The sequence below is a fragment of the Saimiri boliviensis genome, chromosome 19 (assembly GCF_048565385.1).
Source record: "Saimiri boliviensis isolate mSaiBol1 chromosome 19, mSaiBol1.pri, whole genome shotgun sequence".
Taxonomy (NCBI): Eukaryota; Metazoa; Chordata; class Mammalia; order Primates; family Cebidae; genus Saimiri; species Saimiri boliviensis.
In genome coordinates, this window is record NC_133467.1 from 38,769,735 (window position 1) to 38,795,600 (window position 25,866).

General features: G+C 47.4%; 1 long non-coding RNA gene across 2 annotated transcripts; it reads left to right on the top strand.

The window, feature by feature from the left end:
• Positions 1–3,146: 3,146 nt before the first annotated feature.
• LOC120360165 (uncharacterized) lies at positions 3,147–23,062 on the top strand. 2 transcript variants are annotated; one of them, XR_012515182.1, is made up of 4 exons: positions 3,147–12,517; positions 13,716–13,833; positions 18,021–18,261; positions 22,380–23,062. It is a non-coding gene; the product is annotated as an uncharacterized LOC120360165 (long non-coding RNA). The 2 variants fall into 2 exon arrangements; XR_012515183.1 differs by lacking the exon at positions 22,380–23,062 and adding an exon at positions 21,039–21,959.
• The last annotated feature ends 2,804 nt before the right edge of the window (positions 23,063–25,866 follow it).

Sequence of the window (25,866 nt, forward strand, 5' to 3'; positions counted from 1 at the left end):
CTCAAGCCTGGGCAACAGAGTGAGACCCTGCCTCAAAAAAAAAAAAAAAAAGCCCAAAACTCATTTGATCATTTATTCGAATGTGTATTTCTGGGCGCTCTATTCTATTCCATTGATGTATTTGTCTGTCTTTATGACAGTACCACACTGCTTTGATTACTGTAGCTTTGTTATCAGTCTCAAAATCAGGAAATGTGAGACCTATAACTTTGTTCCTCTTGAAGATTGTTTTGGTAAAAGCGTCTTTCTTGAACATTTATTTTTGTAGAATTTTTCCTTTGGTATAGGTTGATAGTTACTTTCTTTTGGAAATTTAAATGTGTTATTTCATTGTCTCCTGGCTTCCATTGTTGTTTTTTGTTGTTGTTTTTGAGACAGAATCTCACTCTGTTGCCCAGACTGGAGTGCAGTGGCTCAATCTCAGTTCACTGCAACCTCTGGGTTCAAGTGATTCTCCTGCCTCAGCCTCCCAAGTAGCTGGAATTACAGGTATGCACTACCACACCCAGCTAATTTTTGTATTTTTTAGTAGAGACAGGTTTTCACCATTTTGGCCAGGCGACTCTCGAACCCCTGACCTCAGGCAATCCACCTGCCTCGGCCTCCCAAAGTACTAGGATTACAGGCGTGAGCCACTGTGCCCAGCCAGCTTCCATTGTTTTTGCTGAAAAGTTACCTGTTAGTCATATTGTTGTTTCTTTTTTTTTTTTCCCCTCTGACTTCTTTTAAGGTGTTTAATAGCACTTTTGTTTGTCTGTCTGTTTGTTTGTTTTGGAAGAGTCTTGCTCTGTTGCCCAGACTGAATTGCAATAGCGTAGTCTCGGCTCACTGCAATCTCCGCCCCCTGAGTTCAAGCAATTCTCCTGCCTCAGCCTCCTGAGTAACTGGGATTACAGGCACACGCCACTATGCCTGGCTAATTTTTGTATTTTTAGTAGAGATGGGGTTTCACTGTGTTGGCCAGGCTGGTCTTGAACTCCTGACCTCAGGTAATCCACCTGCCTTGGCCTCCCAAAGTGCGAGGATTACAGGTGTGAGCCACCGCACCTGGCAGGTGTTTAATAGTATTACTAGTATATTCTTAGGAATGGTTTTGTTTGTATCTGCCCTGCTTGGGTTTGCTGAGCTTCTTGACTCTCTGAGTAGATATCGTTCATCAGTTTGGAAAATTATCTGGCCTCAGGGGCTATAAAAGGAAGATAAGAAAGAAAACATACCAGCTTGTCCATGGCTGCCCTACTGTTTTGATCTCTTCCAATATTGCTTTTGCCTAATATTCTCTCTTCTCTCTTTCTGAGACTCCAATTGTATATATGCTAGATATTTTAGCTTACCTCTAATCTTCCTCCTTTCTTTTTTTTTTTTTTCCTCGTTTTAAATTTTAATCAAAGCTTGTATATAAGATTACTTTATAGGCCGGGCGCGGTGGCTCACGCCTGTAATCCCAGCACTTTGGGAGGCCGAGGTGGGTGGATCACGAGGTCAAGAGATCGAGACCATCCTGGTCAACATGGTGAAACCCCGTCTCTACTAAAAATACAAAAAATCAGCTGGGCATGGTGGCAAGTGCCTGTAATCCCAGCTACTCAGGAGGCTGAGGCAGGAGAATTGCCTGAACCCAGGAGGCGGAGGTTGCGGTGAGCCGAGATCGCGCCATTGCACTCCAGCCTGGGTAACAAGAGCGAAACTCCGTCTCAAAAAAAAAAAAAAAAAAAAAAAGATTACTTTATTCCTGCATCTTCTCAGTTGTTTCTTCCTTGTATCTGCCCTTTTCCTTTCGTGCTTGGCGAGATTTGGCTTTCCGTTTAAGGATCTTTTTGCGGTCTTTGTCCAGTTTTAGCCTAGTGGTAACCACCTTGCTGGGGTGAATACCTACGTGGACAGTTGTGCCATTAGCCTTTTCCCGCTGCACCCGTTCAGTGTAGATTACATATTTCTTCCTGTAAACCTGGACTACTTTGCCAATCTGCTGACCTTCATAGTGTCCTGGTACAATCCTTTCAGATGGGCGTGGATCGCACGTTCTACTTCTGTCTCAGCTCTTTGGAAAGAGGGGAGTACATAATCTTCCTGCGAATGTGGGACGGTGCATTGAAATGCCTTTTGCGATTCTTGCTTCGGTCGGAAGTCACAAAGGGATTGAACTTCATTTTGGCAGCTCCCGCTTAGGTGATGGCAGCCCCTCCTTTCTTTTACTTTGTTATTCTTTTTTAAATCTCTGTCCTTCCGTTTGGGTATTTTCTTTTTTTCAGACACAGTCTCACTCTGTCACCAGCCTGGAATGCAGTGGCACAATCTCAGCTCACTGCTACCCCGACTCACAGCAACTTCCAACTCCTGGTTTAATCAATTCTCCTGCCTCAGCCTCCCAGGCAGCTGGAATTACAGGCACGCATCACCACACCAGCTAATTTTTGTATTTTTCATAGAGATGGGGATTCACCATGTTGGCCAGGATGGTCTTGATTTCCTAACCTCATAATTCACCTGACTCGGCCTCCCAAAGTGCTGGGATTACAGGGGTGAGCCACCACGCCTGGCCTAGTTTGGGTACTTTCTACTGACCTGAGTTCAAGTTCACTAATCCTATGTTCTGCTGTACCCAATCTTTTTTTTTTTTTTTTAATTAAGATGGGGTTTCACCATGTTGGTCAGGCTGGTCTTGAACTCCCGACCTCAGGTAATCTGCCCACCTTGGCCTCCAAAGTGTTTGGATTACAGGCGTGAGCCACCACGCCCAGCCTGCTGTACCCAATCTACTGTTAAATCTGTACACTGAGGTCTTAATTTCAGGTGTTTTTTCAGTTTTAATATGTCCATTTGACTTTTTTTTTTTTTGAGACAGAGTCTCACACTGTCACCCAGGCTGGAGTGCAGTAGCACAATCTTGGCTCACTGCAACCTCCACCTCCCAAGTAGCTGGGATTACAGACACCTGCCACCACAGCCAGCTAATATTTTTTGTATTTTAGTAGAGACAGTGTTTCACCATGTTGGCCATGCTGGTCTCGAACTCCTGACCTCAGGTGATCTGCCCTCCTTGGCCTCCTAAAGTCTAAAGTGCTGGGATTACAGGTGTGAGCCACCGCACCTGGCCCATTTGACTTCTTTTTTTTTTTTTTTTTTTTTTTGAGACGGAGTTTCACCCTTGTTACCCAGGCTGGAGTGCAATGGTGCAGTCTCGGCTCACCGCAACCTCCGCCTCCTGGATTCAGGCAATTCTCCTGCCTCAACCTCCTGAGTAGCTGGGATTACAGGCACGCGCCACCATGCCCAGCTAATGTTTTGTATTTTTAGTAGAGATGGGGTTTCACCATGTTGACCAGGATGGTCTTGATCTCTTGACCTTGTGATCCACCCGCCTCGGCCTCCCAAAGTGCTGGGATTACAGGCGTGAGCCACCGCGCCCAACCTCAGATCTTCATTTTTTAATCAATAATTCCAGACCATAGGAGATTTAGTCTGCCTTTTAGGAGCTTTTAGTATGACTCTCCAGCCTCCTGCACATTCCCAGTGTTCAACAAATGTTCCATAGGTAAAACTGGCCATAGTTAGAGGCCCCTTAAGCTTCCAACTTGTGGCCAGGCGCAGTGGCTCACGCCTGTAATCCAAGCACTTTGGGAGGCCAAGGCAGGTGGATCACAAGGTTAGGAGACTGAGATTATCCTGGCTAACACGGTGAAACACTGTCTGTACTAAATATACAAAAAATTAGCCGGTCATGATGGTGCATGCCTATAGTCCCAGCTACTTGGGAGGCTGAGGCAGGAGAGTCACTGAACCTGGGAGGTGGAGATTGCAGTAAGCCAAGTTGAGCCACTGCACTTCAGCCTGGGCAGCAGATCGAGACTCTGTCTCAAAAAAAAGAAAAGAAAAGAAAAGAAAAGAAAAGAAAAATAACTTGATAGCACCTAATAAAACTGAAAAATAGACATGCTAAATTACCCAATTAACCTATAACCTAGAGACACATGTGTACGTTAGGAAACAGATTCAAGAATGTTCATCAGGGCATTGTTTGTAATAGCAAAAATACAGAAATAGTCTAAATGCTCATCAAGGGAAGAATAGAAAAAATGCAGTATATTATTACAAAAGAATACTACAAGGTAGTCATTCTGTGGTTTGTCTGGTTCACTCAAGAATATGACGTTTATGATGTGGTACCATTTGTGCTAACTTAAACACACAAAACAACACTAAGGGTGTGTCTGTGTGTACACACGTGTGTAAAATTGGCTGATAGTGGCAGTTAAAAGTGAGTTTTATATCACCTTACTTACAATGATACTCTGGGAAAAAAACTGTAACGAACTTCTGAAACATTTTTCAGCAATAAAAAATCAATAAAATCTGCCAAATAGAAAGTACAAAAAGAAAATGAGAATTTCTACCTGATAATCTGGAGAATTCTTTTGGCTTTTATTCAAGACAACTAAGGTGGTACTTTATAAGGCTGCAGGAAGTACAGCACTACTGGCCTTGGGGTGCCCCCAAATGCAGAGACAGCTTAGATGACAACACCCAAGTCCCTTCAAATACCTGGAAAGCTTTCCCAAGAAGGACAGGTATGGCCAGGTGCAGTGGCTCATGCCTGTAATCCCAGCACTTTGGGCGGCCGAGGCGGGCGGATCACTTGAGGTCAGTAGTTTGAGATCAGCCTGGCCAATATGGTGAAACCCCGTCTCTACTAAAAATAAAAGTTAGCCAGGTGTGGTGCTGGGCACCTGTAATTCCAGCTACTCGGGAGACTGAGGCAGGATAATCACTAGAACCCGGGAGGCAGAGGTTGCAGTGAGCCGAGATTGTGCCATCGCACTCCAGCCTGGGCAAAAAGAGCAAAACTCCATCTAAAAAAAAAAAAAAAAAAGACAGGTACAAACAAGCCCAAACTGCAAAGACTAAAATAAATACCCAGCTCTTCAATGCCTAGACACGGACAGACATTGGCAAGCATCAAGACCATGCCTTCACTAAACAAATGACATAAGGCACCAGGGACCAATCTTCTTCAAACAGAAGTCTTTCAGACAGAGAACTCAAAATAAGTATTTTGAGGAAACTGAAAGAAATTCAAGATAACATGGAGAAGGAATTCACAATTATATCAGATAAACTTAACAAAGAGATTGAAATAAAAAGAATCAAGCAGAAATTCTGGAATTGATAAATGCAACTGATATGCTTAAGAATGCATCAGATCCTGGCCGGGCGCGGTGGCTCAAGCCTGTAATCCCAGCACTTTGGGAGGCTGAGGCGGGTGGATCATGAGGTCGAGAGATCGAGACCATCCTGGTCAACATGGTGAAACCCCGTCTCTACTAAAAATACAAAAAAAAATTAGCTGGGCATGGTGGCACGTGCTTGTAATCCCAGCTACTCAGGAGGCTGAGGCAGGAGAATTGCTTGAACCCAGGAGGCGGAGGTTGCGGTGAGCCGAGATCGCACCATTGCACTCCAGCCTGGGTAACAAGAGTGAAACTCCGTCTCAAAAAAAAAAAAAGGCCGGGCGCGGTGGCTCAAGCCTATAATCCCAGCACTTTGGGAGGCCGAGGTAGGTGGATCACGAGATCAAGAGATCGAGACCATCCTGGTCAACAAGGTGAAACCCCCGTCTCTACTAAAAATACTAAAAATTAGCTGGGCATGGTGGCGCGTGCCTGTAATCCCAGCTACTCAGGAGGCTGAGGCAGGAGAATTGCCTGAACCCAGGAGGCGGAGGTTGCGGTGAGCCGAGATCGCGCCATTGCACTCCAGCCTGGGTAACAAGAGCGAAACTCCATCTCACAAAAAAAAAAAAAAAAAAAAAAAGAATGCATCAGAGTCTCTTAACAGCAGAATTGATCAAGCTGAAGAAAGAATTAGTGAACTTGAAGACAGGCTACTTGAAAATACATAGGACAAAATTTAAAAGAATAAAAAAGAATTATGCCTACGGGATATAGAGAATAGGTACAGAAGGGCAAATCTAATAGTTATTGGCTTTAAAGAGGAGGTAAAGAGATAAGAATAGGAAGTTTATTCAAAGGGGGCTGGGCATGGTGGCTCATGCCTGTAATGCCAGCTCTTTGGGAAGCCAAGGCAGGTAAATCACCTGAGGTCAGGAGTTCAAGACTAGCCTGAACAACATGGCGAAACCCCATCTGTACTAAAAACACAAAAATTAGCTAGGCGTGTGCTTCTAATCCCAGCTATTTGGGAGGCTGAGGCAGGAGAATTGCTTGAACTCAGGAGGCAGAGGTTGCAGTGAGCCGAGGTCATGCCACTGCACTCCAGTCTGAGCAACTAAGCGAAACTCCATCTCCAAGAAGAAAAGAGAAAGTTTATTCAAAGGGATGAAAACAGAGAGCATTTCAAACTTAGGGTAAGATATCAGTATTCAAGTACAAGAAGGTTATAGAACACCAAGTAGATTTAACCCAAATAAGACTACCTCAAGGCATTTTAATTATCAAACTCCCAAGGGTCAAGAATAAAGAAAGGGGGCAAGGCGTGGTGGCTCATGCCTGTAATCCAAGCACTTTGGAGGCCAAGGCAGGTGGATCACCTGCGGTTGGGAGTTCAAGACCAGCCTGACCAACATGGTGAAAGCCAGTAGCAGTTTGCAGTCTTGGGGGTTAGGGACCCCTGTTCTATAGGCTGGGTGCCTGTGGCTCACGTCTGTAATCCCAGCACTTTGGGAGGCCGAAGTGGATTACTTGAGCCCAGGAGTTGGAGACGAGCTTAGGCAATATGGCAAAACCCTCTCTACCAAAAAAAAAAAATTTTTTTTTTTTTTGAGACACGGTTTTACTCTGTCACCCAAGCTGGAGTGCAGTGGCATGATCTCCATTCACTGCAACCTCTACCTCCCGGGTTCAAGCAGTTCTCCTGCCTCAGCCTCCTGAGTAGCTGGGATTACAGGCAGGTGCCACCACACCTGGCTAATTTTTGTATTTTTAGTAGAGACAGGGTTTTGCCATGTTGGCCAGGCTCATCTTGAACTCCTGACCTCAAGTGATCTGCCCACCTCAGCCTCCTAAAGTGCTAAGATTACCGGTGTGAGCCACCATACCCAGCCACCATCTCTACAAAAAAAATTTTTTAAACATTAGCTGGGCATGGTGGCACTCACCTGTGGTCCCAGGTGCTTGGAAGGCTGAAGCAGGAAGATCCCTTGAGCCCTGGAGGTTGAAGCTGCAGTGAGCCATGATCATGCCAGCGCACTCCAGCCTGGAAAACAGACAAAGACTGTCCAAAAAAAAAAAAAGAACGTTCTTTAGATGGAATCATACAGTGTGAAACCTCTTGATTAGCTTTCTTCACTCAGCATGATTCTCTGAAGATTTAGCCAGGTCACTACATGTATCAATCATTCATTCATTTTTATTGGTGAGTAATAAACCATGGCCTAAACTTACCAGTTCATTTAATCATTCACACATTGAAGGGTGTATGGGGATTTTCTTTCCAGTTTTTGGCTATTACAAGTAAAACTGGCATACACATTTCTGTACAGGGTTCCGTGTGTCCCAGTCTCATTTTCCCAACTGATCCTGAGGTTGTAGCTTGTATTTATGAGTTTTCTTTTTTACTTCTCACTCCTTTGACTTAATAATAGGTAACATTTATAGAGTGTTTATTACATGCCAGACCTTGTTCTAAGTGCTTTATGAGTATCACTCATTTAATTCTCAAAATTACCATTTGAGATATTATTATTATCTCAATTTTATAGATGAGCAAACTAACGTAAGAAAAGGCACACAGCCAGCAGTGTTAGCACACAGATTCAAACCCAGCCAGTCTGGTACCAGAGTGCAGCCGCTTAACGGCTATGCGAATACAGCCAGAACTGAAGATGGTTGGGGTTCTTTCCTCATGGTGTGACCTAAACCTTCACTCCTAAAGGACCTGAAGTCGTGGTTATCCCAGGCTTTCATCTGCTGCTAACCTTAACCATTGGGCATGGCGGTACAGCATTTTCCCAGGGGCTGCTCAGGGTTGTCCTCATCCTCCTCCCTGGCCCTGCTGTGTGACAGCCACTCTATTTCCTGTAAATCCTCAAGATGTCAGGATTGATCACCACGGTTTGCATCTCCTCCTCCTTTTCTGCCTGTTGACTCAATGGCATAAGGAGCCCAGAAAAGCGAGGTGGCTGTCTCAGGTTCCAGTTCAATGCTTATTTTTGTGGAAGCAAATCTCCGCAGGGTATCAAACCTCCAACCTTGCAGAGCTGGGAGTCATGGGACTGCAAGGGAAAATGTTGTGAATGCGTCGTGAGGTGTCATGGCGAGAACCCCAGTCCACGGATACCTCTCTGATCCTGCGCCCACTATGTATTCCGGCTGAGAGAAACCGTGCTGCGGAATGGTTGCAGGTTCAGAGCATAACCGGCATTCTGTGGCCAGCATTCCAACCTCAGAAGGTTTTGCCATAACTGAGCCTTCCCTAAGGCCAGCTGCCTCTGGGGGACGAGGTACCTGATAAGATCTGTAGCTCCCATGGGTTCACAGCCAGGACTCGGAGCCGTAGTGTCCTGGGTTCAAATACGAGCCTCTCTACTCAATTACAACTGACTTCAGGCAATTTATGAAACTTCTCTGTGACTTGGTTTCCTTATCTGTAAAACGGAGCTGATTCTAGTGCCTGGCTCTGTATGGTTGCTGTGAAGATGGGTTAACACTTGCAGGACTCTTCACACACTGGACATCGTTGCCAGTCTTTCACTGTACAGTGAGACCCTTTGCCAGAAGTGGTAACTCAGTGTGGGGCACCGTGGTAGTGTATGAGACACCCAGGATGCCCAGAGATGGTCGTGGTGGCAGTATCAGGTCAGAGAAAGCAAATCCAAACCTAGAAATATGAAACTGCCTTCTACGAGGTGAGCGGATCGTGAGGTAAAGAGATCAAGACCATACTGGCCAACATGGTGAAATTCCATTTCTACTAAAAATACAAAAATTAGCTGGGCGTGGTGGCGTGCGCCTGTAGTCCCAGCTATTCGGGAGGCTAAGGCAGGAGAATCACTTGAACCTGGGAGGGGGAGGTTGCAGTGAGCTGAGATCGCACCACTGCACTCCAGCCTGGAGACAGAGCGAGACTCTGTCTCAAAAAGAAAGAAAGAAAGAAAGAAACTGCCTTCTAAAGAAGATGCATTTCTGCTCCCTCCATGTTGGCAGAGAGTAGTGAAAACAACCTGGGTGGTGGACTGGTGTGGTAGTTTCTATACCTTCCGCAGTGGCTCCAGCTGGGTCTGACTCAGAAAGAGGAAGTCCTTTGCTCTGGTCACCACAACTTCTTTGTTCATGGAATATCCAGTGAGAAAACGATGACATCCACAAAACAGGTTTGCCTCACCCTCTGGCGTCATGAGCATCCTCCAGGGAGACGGCCTGATGGTGAATGGCCACACTACACACAAATATTCTTGCATTCTGAGCTCTTCCATTCTCAAGCCTTCTTCCCAAAGCCCGTCTCACCAGCCCTTTGATTTTTATTCTATTCAAGTCTGTACACCCAGCCAAGGCATCGGCCTGCTCATGAGTCAGGGCAGACCCTGGGGCCGTGTCTCCTCCAAGACATGTGACCAATGCAATGCCAGATTCTACCTGAAATGCTGCCCACTAGAGCATTTGCCTTCTCCACTAACTTCTTCTTTTTTCTTTTTTCTTTGGAGACAGAGTCTCCCTCTGTTGGGAGGGGTCAGGCTGGAGTGCAGTGGCGCAATCTCGGGTTACTGCAACCTCTGCCTCCCAGGTTCAAGCAATTCTCCTGCCTCAGCCTCCCAGGTAGCTGGGACTACAGGCCCACACCACCACACATAGCTAATTTTTTTTGTTTTTTTTTTGTTTTTTTGGGTTTTTTTTGAGACGGAGTTTTTCGCTCTTGTTACCCAGGCTGGAGTGCAATGGCGCGATCTCGGCTCACCGCAACCTCCGCCTCCTGGGTTCAGACAATTCTCCTGCCTCAGCCTCCTGAGTAGCTGGAATTACAGGCACACGCCACCATGCCCAGCTAATTTTTGTATTTTTAGTAGAGACGGGGTTTCACCATGTTGACCAGGATGGTCTCGATCTCTTGACCTCGTGATCCACCCGCCTCGGCCTCCCAAAGTGCTGGGATTACAGGCTTGAGCCACCACGCCCGGCCCTTCTCCACTAACTTCTAAGGCCATCTCTCAGAAAGGCTTTATTATTATTATATATATATTTTTTTGAGACGGAGTTTCGCTCTTGTTACCCAGTGCAATGGCGCGATCTTGGCTCACCGCAACCTCCGCCTCCTGGGTTCAGGCAATTCTCCTGCCTCAGCCTCCTGAGTAGCTGGGATTACAGGCACGTGCCACCACGCCCAGCTAGTTTTTTGTTATTTTTAGTAGAGACGGGGTTTCACCATGTTGACCAGGATGGTCTCGATCTCTCGACCTCGTGATCCACCCGCCTCGGCCTCCCAAAGTGCTGGGATTACAGGCTTGAGCCACCGCGCCCGGCCCTTCTCCACTAACTTCTAAGGCCATCTCTCAGAAAGGCTTTATTATTTTTTAAATAAAGAGGCATTTCTAATTATCTGCAATTTAATAAAAAGACCAATCATTTTCTTTCCTTTTCTTTTCCAGAGACAGGGTCTTGCTCTGTCACCCAGGTTGACATGCAGGGGCACCATCGGCTCACTGTAACCTCAAACTCCTGAGTTCAAGGAATCCCCTGCCTCAGCCTCCCAAGTAGCTAAGACTACAGGTGTGCCCCACCATGCCTGGCTAATTTTATTTTTAAGAGATGAGGTCTCCCTGTGTTGCCTAGGCTGGTCTCAAACTCCTGACCTCAACTGACTGCTTTGCCTTGGCATCCCAAAGCACTGAGATTACAGGAGCGAGCCACTACACCCAGCCTGAAAGTGAAAATCATAATTAGAGAATTCTATGTTTAAAAACTTCCATTTCTGGCCAGGCATAGTGGCTTATGCCTGTAATCCCAGCACTTTGGGAGGCCAAGGTAGGTGGATCACCTGAAGTCAGGAGTTTGAGACCAGTCTGGCCAACATGGTGAATCCCCATCTCTACTAAAGACACAAAAATCAGCTGGGCGTGGTGGCACAAGCCTGTAATCCCAGCTACTTGGGAGGCTGAGGCAGGAGAATTGCTTGAACCTAGAAGGCAGAGGTTGCAGTGAGCCAAGATTGTGCCATTGCACTCCAGCCTGGGCAACAGAGTAAGACTCCATCTCAAAAAAAAAAAAAAAAAAGACACATAACATTAAATTTACCATCTTAACCATTTTCAAATGTATAACTCAGTAGTGTTAAGTATTTCACATTGTTGTTCAGCAGATCTCTAGAACGTTCTCAGAAGGGCTTTTTCACTGCAACAATAACAGTAACACAACGTACATTAGGTTCTGGGTGTTTTTCTAAGTGCTGTATGTATATCATCATGTAATTTTCAAAACACCCTATGACGGGGGTAGATATTTTACTTTCTCTCTTTTAGAGATGAGGAAACTGAGGAACAGAGATTAAATAACTTGCTCAGATTCATAAAGCTAGTAACTTGTGGAAGTGGAATTCACACACACAGTCTGGTTCTAAAATTTTTGCTGTTAATCTCTTTTTTTTTTTTTTTTGAGACAGAGTCTTGCTCCTTGCCAGGTGCCAGGCTGGAGTGCAGTGGTGTGATCCTGCAACCTCACTGCAATCTCCGCCTCCCAGGTTTAAGCAATTCTCCTGTCTCAGCCTCCCAAAGTGCTGGGATTACAGGTGTGAGCCACCGCACCGGGCTGCTGTTAATCTCTTAATAATAGACCGCTTCTCGCTGGTGATGGTGTTTAGTGGAGAGCCAGCCACCTGTAACCCAGCCTAGAATGTTTTTCTTCTTCTCCATACCCTTCATGTGTAACTTCTGAAGGCCTTGGGGTGGATGGAGGTGGGAGAGGGTATTGACAATACTGGGCGAGCCAGGTGACTCCGCAGCTTCACTCTCAGGGTTATTTTCAGGCTCAGCCCAGTTCTACTTGAAGAGGAGGAGCTCCTGGGCTTGGTTCCGGGGTTGGCTAGGTGGATCCGATAGTCTGCAGTTCATAAGGAGGCTTGAGTCACAGGCCGTCTGGTGTCCCGTGCTCCCTGGTTGGTTTCTCTTAGGACCCAGAAGCTCAGAAGAGGCTGTTTTTCAAGAGAACTGTTACTTGCTGAAGTGGGCTGGGCTCAATCCTTTGGGGTTACCCTGGGGACTCTCCTTCTGGGTCTTGCCTGCCTCAGCCCGTGAATCACCCCAACTGTTCGCAAGGCCCCAGTGGCAGAAGTGGTTGCAGCCAGAGAGCCCTTCCTTGTCCTGGATCCCACTCGAAGGACACTGTCTCCACCCCTCAATTCCCGGTGCTGCCATGGCCCCTCCAGCAGCGCTGGACCCTGGGAGCTCCTGCAGCCTCCTGACCCATCCACGCACCAGCCTTTCCTGCAGCAACCAGAACAGGCACACCTGGCTGTGTCCAAGATCAAGTCACATGCTTACTGGTCGCAGCAAGGAGGCCTGAGGCCTGGGAAGGTGAGTATCTGGCCTTTTGCCTCCCACCCAATATAGAAAGGGCCGAACGTGCTGGCCAGCCACCCAAGCAACAAAACACAAAAGTACTCTGTGTGAAGGGGCTGCGAAGTTATATGCCTAGAGGTTCCAGGCCAGAGCCTGAAGCTACTGACTGGCTTCAGATCCTGGGCTCTGCTACTCACTAGCTGTGCAACATTTTTTTTTTTTTAAATTTGAGTTGGAATTTCACTCTTGTTACCCAGGCTGGAGTGCAATGGCGTGATCTCGGCTCACCGCAACCTTCGCCTCCTGAGTTCAGGCAATTCTCCTGCCTCAGCCTCCCAAGCAGCTGGGACTACAGGCACGTGCCACCATGCCCAGCTAATTTTTTGTATTTTTAGTACAGACAGGGTTTCACCATGTTGACCAGGATGGTCTCGATCTCTTGACCTCGTGATCCACCCACCTCGGCCTCCCAGAGTGCTGGGATTACAGGCTTGAGCCACCGCGCCCGGCCAGCTGTGCAACTTTGAGTGGGTTACTTCCCCTTTCTATGCTGTAACTGCCTTATCTGTAAATTGGATATAATGAAAACATCCACTTCATAGGGATGTTGTAAACCCTGTGTAAATAAGGCAGAGCACGCAAAGCGCTCAGAGAAGTACCTGGCGCATGGAAAGCTTTTACATGAGGGGGATGTGATTCTCTTTATCCCTAAGTGCTTCGAATAGTACCACGTATCTAATAAACGATAGCTTGTGTGATTTTTATTATTACAGATTGGGTATCCTTTATGCAAAATGCTTGGGACCAGAAGTGTTTCAGATTTCAGATTTTTTTCCAGATTTTGGAACATTTTATATATTTATATATATATGTAATGAGGTATCTTGGGGATGGGACCCAAGTCTAAATGCAAATTTATTTATGTTTCATAAATACCTTATACACATAGCCTGAAGGTAATTTTATACAATATTTTAAATAATTTGTACCTGAAACAGTCTTGACAGTGACCCAGCATGTGAGGTCAGGCATGAAGTTTTCCACCTGTGGTGTCACACTGGCGCTCAAAACATTTCAGGTTTTGGAGCATTTTGGATTTCAGATTTTCAGATTAAGGATACTCAACCTGTACCTACTTCTTTCTTTCTTTTCTTTTCTTTTTCTTTTTTCTTTTTTCTTTTTTTTCTTTTCTTTTTTTTTTTTTTTGAGACAGAATCTCACTCCTTCATCCAGGCTGGAGTACAGTGGCTCCATTTCGGCTTGCTGCAACTTCCGCCTCCCGGGTTCAAGTGATTCTCCTGCCTCAGCCTCCTGAGTAGCTGGGATTACAGGTGAATGCCACCACGCCCAGGTACTTTTTATGCTTTTAGTAGAGACAGGGTTTTGCCATGTTGGCCAGGCTGGTCTTGAACTCCTGACATCAGGTGATCCACCTGCCTCAGCCTCCCAAAGTGCTGGGATTACAGACATGAGCCACCGCCTCAGCCTGTACCTATTTCTTCCCTACTTGTGCAGGTGTTTCTAAGGGACTGCATCCTAGAAATGGAATTCCTAGGTAAAACAGTTTGCACAGTTTAATTTTTGTGAGATATTGACAAATTGTTTTTGTTAGTAAGGCGTCAATTGACACTCTCCTTAGCCCTAAATGAGTGGTCCCGTTTCCTCATGTTCTCACCAATACTAGACTTTAACCTTCACATTTTTTGCCCATCTTATAGGCAACAATGTTATTGTATTCTTTCACCATTTCAATTGTTTATACATGGATTTCAAACTTAATATAAAAATTTAAAACTGGGCTGGGCGCGGTGGCTCAAGCCTGTAATCCCAGCACTTTGGGAGGCCGAGGCGGGTGGATCACGAGGTCGAGAGATCGAGACCATCCTGGTCAACATGGTGAAACCCCGTCTCTACTAAAAATACAAAAAAAACATTAGCTGGGCATGGTGGCGCGTGCCTGTAATCCCAGCTACTCAGGAGGCTGAGGCAGGAGAATCGCCTGAACCCAGGAGGCGGAGGTTGCGGTGAGCCGAGATCGCGCCATTGCACTCCAGCCTGGGAAACAGTAGCGAAACTCCGTCTCAAAAAAAAAATAAAAAAATAAAAAAATTTAAAACTGAGCCGGGCGCGGTGGCTCAAGCCTGTAATCCCAGCACTTTGGGAGGCCGAGGCGGGCGGATCACGAGGTCAAGAGATCGAGACCATCCTGGTCAACATGGTGAAACCCCGTCTCTACTAAAAATACAAAAAAGTAGCTGGGCATGGTGGCGCGTGCCTGTAATCCCAGCTACTCGGGAGGCTGAGGCAGAATTGCCTGAACCCAGGAGGCGGAGGTTGCGGTGAGCCGAGATTGCGCCATTGCACTCCAGACTGGGTAACAAGACCGAAACTCCGTCTCAAAAAAAAAAAAAAAAAAAAAAAAAAAAAAAAAAAAAAAAAAAAAATTAAAACTGTATGATTGATATATAATGTGAAAAATAAAAATTGCTCCGTGATCCAATTCTTCAGGTAACCACTGTTAGCTACATTTGGCATGGTAAGGGAAGCTCTGTCTCTACAAATCCTTTTATTTTCCTTACTTTTTTTTTTTTTTTTTTTTTTTTTTTTGAGGCGGAGTTTCGCTCTCCTTATCCAGGCTGGAGTGCAATGGCGTGATCTCGGCTCACCGCAACCTCCGCCTCCTGGGTTCAGGCAATTCTCCTGCCTCAGCCTCCTGAGTAGCTGGGATTACAGGCACACGCCACCATGCCCAGCTGATTTTTTGTATTTTTAGTAGAGACGGGGTTTCACCATGTCGACCAGGATGGTCTCGATCTCTTGACCTCGTGATCCACCCGCCTCGGCCTCCCAAAGTGCTGGGATTACAGGCTTGAGCCACCGCGCCCGGCTACTTTTTTTTTTTTTAAATAGGATCTCGCTCTGCCACCCAGGCTAGAGTGCAGTGGTGCAATCATGGCTCACTGAAGCCTCAGGGCTTACACAGTCTTCCCCCCCAGCCTCTCCTCTCTGCCCCAAAGTAGCTAGGACTGCAGGAGCCTACCACATCTAAATTGCTTTAATTTTTTTGTAGAGAGGGGGTCTCATTATGTTGCCCAGGCTGGTAACATAAGTCCTGGGCTCAAGCAATCTGCCTCAGCCTCCCACAGTACTGGCAACACAGGCCAAATTCTTTTCAATGAACATATAGATGAATAAACAAATAAATATAAATTTAATTAGTTAAAACCATATAGCTTTTTTTTTTTTTTTTTTTTTTTTTTTTTTGAGACGGAGTTTCGCTCTTGTTACCCTGGCTGGAGTGCAATGGCGCGAACTCGGCTCACCACAACCTCCACCTTCTGGGTTCAGGCAATTCTCCTGCCTCAGCCTCCCGAGTAGCTGGGATTACAGGCACGAGCCACCTTGCCCAGCTAATTTTTTTTGTATTTTTAGTAGAGACGGGGTTTCACCATGTTGACCAGGATGGTCTCGATCTCTCGACCTCGTGATCCACCCGCCTCGGCCTCCCAAAGTGCTGGGATTACAGGCTTGAGCCACCGCGCCCGGCCCATATAGCTTAATTTTTATACAGTTTTAATTAAAGTGAGGCTGGGCACAGTGGCTTGTGCCTGTAATCCCAGTACTTTGGGAGGCTGAGGCAGGCAGATTACCTGAGGTCAGGAGTTCAAGATTAGCCTGGCCAACATGGCAAAACCCCATCTCTACTAAAAATACAAAAAAATTACCCAGGCCTGGTGGTGCATGCCTATATTCCCAACTACTTGGGAGGCTGAGGCAGGAGAATTGCTTGAACCTGGGAGGTAGAGATTGCAGTGAGACAAGATGGCATCACTGCACTCCAGCTTGGGTGACAGAGCAAGACTCTTATCTAGAAAAATTTTTTTAAATATAGAAATAAAATGAGATTATTCTTTCTAGTTCCTACCACCACCACCGCATTTCTTGGATAGCCTTCTGTGTTGGTGTATAGAAAACTATACATTAAGGTGCTTGGTGTTCATATGATGGATGTTCCATAATATATTTCACCATTCTCCTATTGGTTGTTTCCAACCTTTCAATATTTTTTTTTTTTTTTTTTTTTTGAGACGGAGTTTCGCTCTTGTTACCCAGGCTGGAGTGCAATGGCACGATCTCGGCTCACCGCAACCTCCGCCTCCTGGGTTCAGGCAATTCTCCTGCCTCAGCCTCCTGAGGAGCTGGGATTACAGGCACGCGCCACCATGCCCAGCCAATTTTTTGTATTTTTTAGTAGAGACGGGGTTTCACCATGTTGACCAGGATGGTCTCGATCTCTCGACCTCGTGATCCAGCCGCCTCGGCCTCCCAAAGTGCTGGGATTACAGGCTTGAGCCACCGTGCCCGGCTCAACCTTTCAATATTATGAACATTGTTGCAATGACCATCCTATTAATGTACTTATATATTTGTCAATTTCCATAAGGGAGATCAATGGATTTCCATTTCAAATGTTGCTAGATGTTGCTAAATTTCCTTCTAAAAGTGTTCCACCATTTTATAGTCTGGCCAGTAGAATTCAAGAGTGGCCTTTTTCCCCACACTCCTTCTGATCCTGCATATTATCAATCTCCTTATTTATTTTTTATTTTTTATTTTTTTATTTTATTTTATTTTATTTTATTTGAGACGGAGTTTCGCTCTTGTTACCCAGGCTGGAGTGCAATGGCACGATCTTGGCTCACCGCAACCTCTGCCTCCTGGGTTCAGGCAATTCTCCTGCCTCAGCCTCCCGAGTAGCTGGGATTACAGGCACGAGCCACCATGCCCAGCTAATTTTTTGTATTTTTAGTAGAGACGGGGTTTCACCATGTTGACCAGGATGGTCTCGATCTCTCGACCTCGTGATCCACCCGCCTCGGCCTCCCAAAGTGCTGGGATTACAGGCTTGAGCCACTGCGCCCGGCCTATTTTTGAAAATCCTATCTTTTCGTTGCTTTAACTAGCATTTCTCTAACGCCTAATGAGACCGGGTATGTTTTCTTATGCTTATTAGCCATTTATATTGTATTTTTTCATATTCTTGGAATGTTCTTGTTTGTGTAATTTATCTTTTTCCATTTGATTTGTTAAAGATCGCTGCATATTGGGCAGTTTAAGCACTTTTTTTTTTCTTTTTTTTTTTTTTTGAGACAGAGTTTCGCTCTTGTTACCCAGGCTGGAGTGCAATGGCACGATCTCGGCTCACCGCAACCTCCGCCTCCTGGGTTCAGGCAATTCTCCTGCCTCAGCCTCCTGAGTAGCTGGGATTACAGGCATGCACCACCATGCCCAGCTGATTTTTTTGTATTTTTTTTTAGTAGAGACGGGGTTTCACCATGTTGACCAGGATGGTCTCGATCTCTTGACCTTGTGATCCACCCGCCTCGGCCTCCCAAAGTGCTGGGATTACAGGCTTGAGCCACCGCACCCAGCCAGTTTAAGCCTTTTTAAACTTTGGTTTCTGAGCAGCGTTTGGAAAGCTGAGTAAGGAAATCTGGGGTTCCCATATCCCACACAGCATTTGCAGCATTCCTACACGTGGATGTGACCCTGAGGAGATCGTAGAGGACACCAGCTGGGTGGATATGGTGCAGCAAAGACAGCAGATCCAGGACGGGCAGGCAGGCCCTTGCCCCGACCTCCTCCCGACTCCATGTAGACCTGAGGACATGTCTCCCAAAGTCTCTGGCCTCCTGTCCTTCTGGGACCCTGGGAGAAGAATACTCCACCTTCTTCTCAGGCAGCATCCAGGTGCTGAGGTGAGAAAGTGGGGGCAGGGCTCCCCAAAGAAGGGGATTTGTTTCTGCCCGTCCTGAGCCTTCGTAGAGAAACTATGACTCAGGGATGTGACCCCAGGGACCAAAGATCCTCCCCACCCCTAAATGGAAGGGCTTTTATTTTCCTTTGGAAATTTTACTTCAAGTATTGTAACATGTTCAAAATGGAAGCTTTATTAGGGGTTTTGATGGCTTAATTTGGGCCATTACCCAAGACTGATGTAATTCTTTCTTCTAGGGACTCTTAAATGAATGGGTGCTAGCCAAGTGGGCCTCTGTAAAGGTAGAGATTATTGCATGAAAGCCATTTTATGGCTCTTGTCTCAGCTCTTCTGGAGCCAGGCTTGGCACAGGAGGAAGGCTGGTGAGGGCGTTGGTGATGGCAAGCGTCACCTATGTCCTTGTAATCAAAGTTGCTGCTACCTCTTCTAGTCTGCATAATTGGTTTTCAAACCCACTTCATTTTTTTTCTTTTTTTCTTTTCTTTTTTTTTTTTTTTTTTTGAGACAGAGTTTCACTCTTGTTACCCAGGCTGGAGTGCAATGGCGCGATCTCGGCTCACCGCAACCTCTGCCTCCTGGGTTCAGGCAATTCTCCTGCCTCAGCCTCCTGAGTAGCTGGGATTACAGGCACGCGCCACCATGCCCAGCTAATTTTTTGTCTTTTTAGTAGAGACGGGGTTTCACCATGTTGACCAGGATGGTCTCGATCTGTTGACCTCCTGATCCACCCGCCTCGGCCTCCCAAAGTGCTGGGATTACAGGCGTGAGCCACCGCGCCCGGCCCATTTTTTTCTTCTTACACATTAGATGTGTAACAAGATACATGCTTTCTGTTCTAGTCAGACCCTTCTTTTTCCTTTCCTTTTCTTTTTTTTTTTTTAAGAGACAAGGGTCTTGCTATGTTGTCCAGCCTGGACTCAAACTCCTGGGCCTGAGTGACCTTCCCACCTCAGCCTCCTGACTAGCTGGGACCATGGTAATTTTTTTTTTTTCATGGAGACAGGGTCTCCCTATGTTGCTCAGGCTGGTCTTGAACTCCCTGGCTCAAGCAATCCTCCTGCCTTAGCCTCTCAAAGTGTTGGGATTACAGGCATAAGCCACCACATCCAATCTGGAATTCCAGTCTTAAAGAGATATATTCTGAAACCTTAAAGCAATGTTCCAAAAAAATTAAGGTGGAGGGAGGCTATAGGAGGCATAGCTGAAACAAAATGGCATATATATATATATATATATATATATATTTTTTTTTTTTTTTTTGAGACGGCGTTTTCGCTCTTGTTACCCAGGCTGGAGTGCAATGGCGCGATCTCGGCTCACCGCAACCTCCGCCTCCTGGGCTCAGGCAATTCTCCTGCCTCAGCCTCCTGAGTAGCTGGGATTACAGGCACGCGCTACCATGCTCAGCTAGTTTTTTGTATTTTTAGTAGAGACGGGGTTTCACCATGTTGACCAGGATGGTCTCGATCTCTCGACCTCGTGATCTACCTGCCTCGGCCTCCCAAAGTGCTGGGATTACAGGCTTGAGCCACCGCGCCCGGCCTTATTTATTTTTTTTAATGGAGTTTCCTCTGTCACCCAGCCTGGAGTGCAGTGGCGTGATCACAGCCACCTGCAGCCTCTGCCTCCCAGGTTCAAGCAATCTGCCTCAGCGTCCCGAGTAGCTGAGACTACAGGTACACGCCACCATACCCGGCTAATTTTTGTATTTTTTGTAGAGAAGGTGTTTCACTCTGTTGCCCAGGCTGGTCTCAAACTCCTGAGCTCAAGGGATCCACCCACCTTAGCCGCCTGAAGCGCTAGGATTACAGGTGTGAGCCACCTCACTGGTTTATTCTTTCTTTTCTTTAAAGGATAGAGAAGAAGATAGGCGAGACCATAACATTTGCTTTTTATTCTCTCTCTTTTTTTTTTTCTTTGTTAGCATTTGCCTTTTTTTTTTTTTTTTTTTTTTTTTTTTGAGACGGAGTTTCGCTCCTGTTACCCAGGCTGGAGTGCAATGGCGTGATCTCGGCTCATCGCAACCTCCGCCCCCTGGGTTCAGGCAATTCTCCTGCCTCAGCCTCCTGAGTAGCTGGGATTACAGGCACGTGCCACCATGCCCAGCTAATTTTTTGTATTTTTAGTAGAGATGGGGTGTCACCATGTTGACCAGGATGGTCTCGATCTCTCGACCTCGTGATCTACCTGCCTCGGCCTCCCAAAGTGCTGGGATTACAGGCTTGAGCCACCGCGCCCGGCCAGCATTTGCCTTTTAAACACCTTCTGTCCCTCACCTTAGCCTCTTCCTGGGTATCATTAGGTCCCCGGCCACTCTGTAGTGCTGCCCACTGGGAGGCATGCTTCTGATAAAACTAAGCGGAGCTGCAGCACTAGGAGCTTAAAGTGTTACCACTCCAGAGGTGATGACTGCCACTGGGAGGTGAGAGGCGGCCACCTCGTAGTAACACAGAGACATCAGTTGCTATTGGTGAAGTTTCAATGATCCATGGCGGGCCAAAGGGAGGATATTTCTGAGTGGATTGGTGTGGGGAGAAAGTCCTCCAAGTGGCTCTCAAATTATGTTTTTTATAGACAGCCCTGGCAGATGGCATTAAAAAAAGTATTTCTCTTCTCTGAGCCATGTTATTATCCTGAGCAGGAGGCTTTGAACTCACTGTCATTCAGAGACAATGCAGTAAGTGTGGGCAATGGAGTGAACTGGGAACACTCTGTTTCCTGCATGTAAGATGAAGCCAAAGGCATTTACCTCTCCAGGTGTACCATGGGAGGCCGAGGCAGGAAGATTGCTTTAGTCTGGGAGATCGAGGCTTCGGTGAGCCGTGATTGCACTACTGCACTCCAGCCTGGGCAACAGAGCGGGACCCTGTCTCCAAACTCAATAAATAACTAACCAACTAAATAAATAAATACAAATGTATATAAAGTAAAGTGAAAACGGAAAATCTTCTCCCTCATCTCATTGTCTCTCTCCAAAGGAAACATGGCTAGCACTTAGATGTATACGCTTCTAATCTTTTTCCTGCAGCACAAAGGGTCTCCAACTATCCCTCCCTACCTGCCCAGTCCAGGAAACAATAGCCTCTTCACTCCTCTCCTCATTTCAGAGAAAGAGTCTCTCTGTCTTGGGACTTCCAAGAAGCAAAACCCCACAGTTTTCCAAATGCCCCTTGGTTCTTCTGCCTCCCCACTCCCGCTTCTCCTGAAACCAAACAGAGCGAAACAAAATACGAAACAGCACGGAGTGACTGGAAAATCCAGGAGCTCTGCAGCCAGATGGGTCTCGGTGGGCATCCTCTGGCTCTCTCTGAGCCTCAGTTGCTTCACAGGTGGAATGGAGTGTCGCTTCCGAGACTGTGGGACAGTGTAAACGGGATGATCCAGGCAAGGCTGGTGCGCACTCCGTGGTTCATAGCCATTCATTCTCCTTTTTGCCGAATGTCACTCCCTCTTACTAAACTATTACTGCTTCCTTTCATTTTGGTTTATACTGCCAAGTTCCTTGAATTTAATGTGTTTTATTTTAGTTTAGTTTCTAAAGCCAGGGTCTCATCCTGTCACCCAGGCTAGAGTGAAGTGGCTTGATCATGGCTCACTGCAGACTCGAGCTCCCAGGCTCAAGTGAGCCTCCCATCTGAGCCTCCGGAACAGCTGGGACCATAGGTGTGTGCCACCAGACCTGAGCTTTTAAAAATTTATATATAGGCCGGGTGCGGTGGCTCAAGCTTGTAATCCCAGCACTTTGGGAGGCCGAGGCGGGTGGATCACGAGGTCAAGAGATCGAGACCATCCTGGTCAACATGGTGAAACCCCGTCTCTACTAAAAATACAAAAATTAGCTGGGCGTGGTGGCACGTGCCTGTAATCTCAGCTACTCAGGAGGCTGAGGCAGGAGAATTGCCTGAACCCAGGAGGCGGAGGTTGCGGTGAGCCGAGATCGCGCCATTGCACTCCAGCCTGGGTAACGAGAGCGAAACTCCGTCTCAAAAAAAAAAAAAAAAATTTATATATATGTACACACACACATACACACATATGTGTGTATTTTTAAAGATTCCCACTTTACCATCTCCCCTCCCTTTTATTCTCTGTGTTTAGCCTCTTTCCTCACCTCCTCATCTCACCCATCAATGATCTCAGGACCTGGTTGAAGAGGCTCAAAGTAATCTGGCTGAGAGTGGGGGGAGACGGGGAGGAATGAGCAGCAAGCCCACCCTCCCTACACAATGAGGTACCTGCTGCCACCCCCTAGGAACCCACTTCCTGTCGGTGGAGGTCCGGGCCAAAATCAGGGGGAGCAGCATTCACACCACGTGGAAGAAAACTTAATCTCTAACCAATGTACGTCTCACAGATATTGACTGATGTCTCACGTCTCCCTCAAATGTAAAAAAGCAAGCTGTGCCCCCACCACCTTGGGCACACGGCCTCAGGACCTCTTGAGGCTGTGTCACAGCACGTCCTTAACCTTGGCAAAATAAACTCTCTAAGTTGATTTAGACCTGTCTTAAATATTTTGGGTTCACAATAATCATCTGATTTTTCAGCTGTCAGCATGATAATCCGCCTCCTCCAATACCATGCTTTTCTGGGGCTTGAAGCAATAGAGAAGAACGCAGACCCCACCCACCCCAGCCTTCCACAAAACCTCCTTCAGGAAGGAGGGGTTCAGCATGGTGGTAGTGCCCACCCTTCTAAGGTCAGCAGAGCTGGAGCCAAAGTCCGACCCTCTCTGCAGGGATCTGCCCAGAGCCCAGATGCGGGGCTAGAAGCTCGAGGCACTCCAAAGCCAGCATCCTGTGCTGTGAATCCGTGTTGCCCAGGTCTGGCTGACCTCAGGCGGGGGAAGGGCAGATCGAATAGGGGAGGGAGCCCTTAAGCTCCTGGGAAGCAACATTAGAGTGCTTAGGAGCTAATGGTGTTTACTGGGGTGCTCTCCACCACCTACCCAAGTTCTGTCTGTCCAGAAGAAGCAACAATGCCCTGGGGGCTTCTCGCTTCCCAGCTTGACCCATCTGCAGCTCAGATTAGGACAACTTCCTCAACCACCTTTCTGGGTAGAGCAAGAGTTCAGGGGGAAAGCCACAGGCAGAGGTGAGGGGTGCCATGGAGGAGCCGCAGAGACAGCGGGGTCAGAGGTCAGGAGCATGAAAAAGGGAGTCAGTGACAGACCAGAACAAACAAAATAACAGTCTTGCCAGGCGCGGTGGCTCAAGCCTGTAATCCCAGCACTTTGGGAGGCTGAGGCGGGTGGATCACGAGGTCAAGAGATCGAGACCATCCTGGTCAACATGGTGAAACCCCGTCTCTACTAAAAATGCAAAACATTAGCTGGGCATGGTGGCGCGTGCCTGTAATCCCAGCTACTCGGGAGGCTGAGGCAGGAGAATTGCCTGAACCCAGGAGGCGGAGGTTGCAGTGAGCCGAGATCGCGCCATTGCACTCCAGCCTGGGTAACAAGAGCAAAACTCCATCTCAAAATAAATAAATAAAAATAAAAAAATAAATAACAGCCTTTTTTTTAAGTTAATGACTCAGTAATTTTTTTTTTTAGATTTTATTTTATTTATTTCTGTATCTTATTGTGCTTTAGGTTCTGGGGTACATGTGCAGATCATGCAGGATGGTTGCATAGGTACATACATGGCAAGGTGGTTTGCTGCCTTCATCCCCCCGTCCCCTATATCTGGTATTTCTCCCCTCATTATCCCTCCCCACCCCAATTCAGTAATTTTTGATGAGAAGGTGGGGATAAGGTTTTTTTCTCTTTCAGATCTTGGGTGGTGGACTACCCCAAGCCAGGACGCTGGAGAGTAGAGAGGAGGCAGATGGAGACCTCGGGAGGAGGAGTGCCAGAGGGAAGGACGAAGGCAGGGTGAGTGGAGGTAGCCAGGACAGGAGGAAGCAGCCTTGGGGGCCTCCCCCGTGGGGCAGCTGCACACACAAGGCTCTTTGATGCCTGGCGGGCTGATGGCGCAATGGTGAGGATGACAGACGCAGGATGGAGCCAAGAGGGGTGGAGTGGCGCTGGGGATCAATGAAGACCCCTGCTCTGGGCAGCCACAGAGACTCTTCTCTGATGGGCATAGGATCCTTTGCTGAGCCAGAAGGACAGACACCCACTGCACCAAGGCCCAGTTTTGCTCCCCTTTCCTCCACTCTGGTTTGAAAACCCCATCTTCTACTTGCAATCTCAAGCCCAGACCTTATTCTTTTATCTACCCAACAAAAACTTCACCCCAGAACTTTTGTTTTTGCTTTTTTTCAAGATGGAGTCTTGCTCTGTCGCCAGGCTGGAGTACAGTGGCACAATCTCGGCTCACTGCAACCTCCGCCTCCTGGGTTCAAGCAATTCTTCCGCCTCAGCCTCCCAAGTAGCTGGGACTGCAGGTGCGTGCCACCACGCCTGGCTAATTTTTGTATTTTTAGTAGGGAGGTTTCACCCTGTTGGTCAGGATGGTCTCGGTCTCTTGACCTCATGATCCGCCCACCTCGGCCTCCCAAAGTGCTGGGATGACAGGCGTGAGCCACCGCGCCCTGCCACCCCAGAGCTTTTATCCAAAGAGTATGACTATCTGGAATCAGAGGGCAATCTTAGGGGAGAGGTGAGCCTGGCTGTGGAGGTAGCAGCAGATGGGCCCGCAGTCCTGGGTGCCCCTAGATGCCAAGAGACAGGTCCCAATACAAAGATGAGCATCTGGAGACACAGGGACATGCGCATGCACAGGCTCACTCGAGCACACAGCTGCACAGGCACACGCTGCACATACACAGGCACTGGGCACATGTCCACACAGGCGTAGATACTCTGGCAGGCACGTGCTCACAGAGGCGCGCACACACACACAAACACAAATACACACAAGTACACTCACAGGCACGGTCATACAGGTGTAAACTCACACACAGGCACAGATACACACTTAATGCAGGCACATGCACAAGCAACACACAGGCATACAGGAGCACGCACACACCCAGACACACAAATTCACACACACCCAGGCACCTACTGAAGAGCACAGCTGGCCAGGCACGGTGGCTCACGCCTGTCATCCCAGCACTTTGGGAGGCTGAGGCGGGTGGATCACCTGAGGTCAGGAGTTTGAGACCAGCCTGGCCAACATGGTAAAATCCTTTATCTACTAAAAATATAAAATTAGCTGGGCATGGTGGTGGGCACCTGTAATCCCAGCTGCTCGGGAGGATGAGGTAGGAGAATCGCTTGAACCTGGGAGGAAGAGGTTTGCAGTGAGCCGAGATCGCACCACTGCACTCCAACCTGGGCAAGAGTGAGACCCTGTCTCAAAAAAAAAAAAAAAAAAAAAAAGGCCGGGCGCGGTGGCTCAAGCCTGTAATCCCAGCACTTTGGGAGGCCGAGGCGGGTGGATCACGAGGTCAAGAGATCAAGACCATCCTGGTCAACGTGGTGAAACCCCGTCTCTACTAAAAATACAAAAAAAAAAAAATTAGCTGGGCATGGTGGCTCGTGCCTGTAATCCCAGCTACTCGGGAGGCTGAGACAGGAGAATTGCCTGAACCCAGGGGGCGGAGGTTGCGGTGAGCCGAGATCACGCCATTGCAC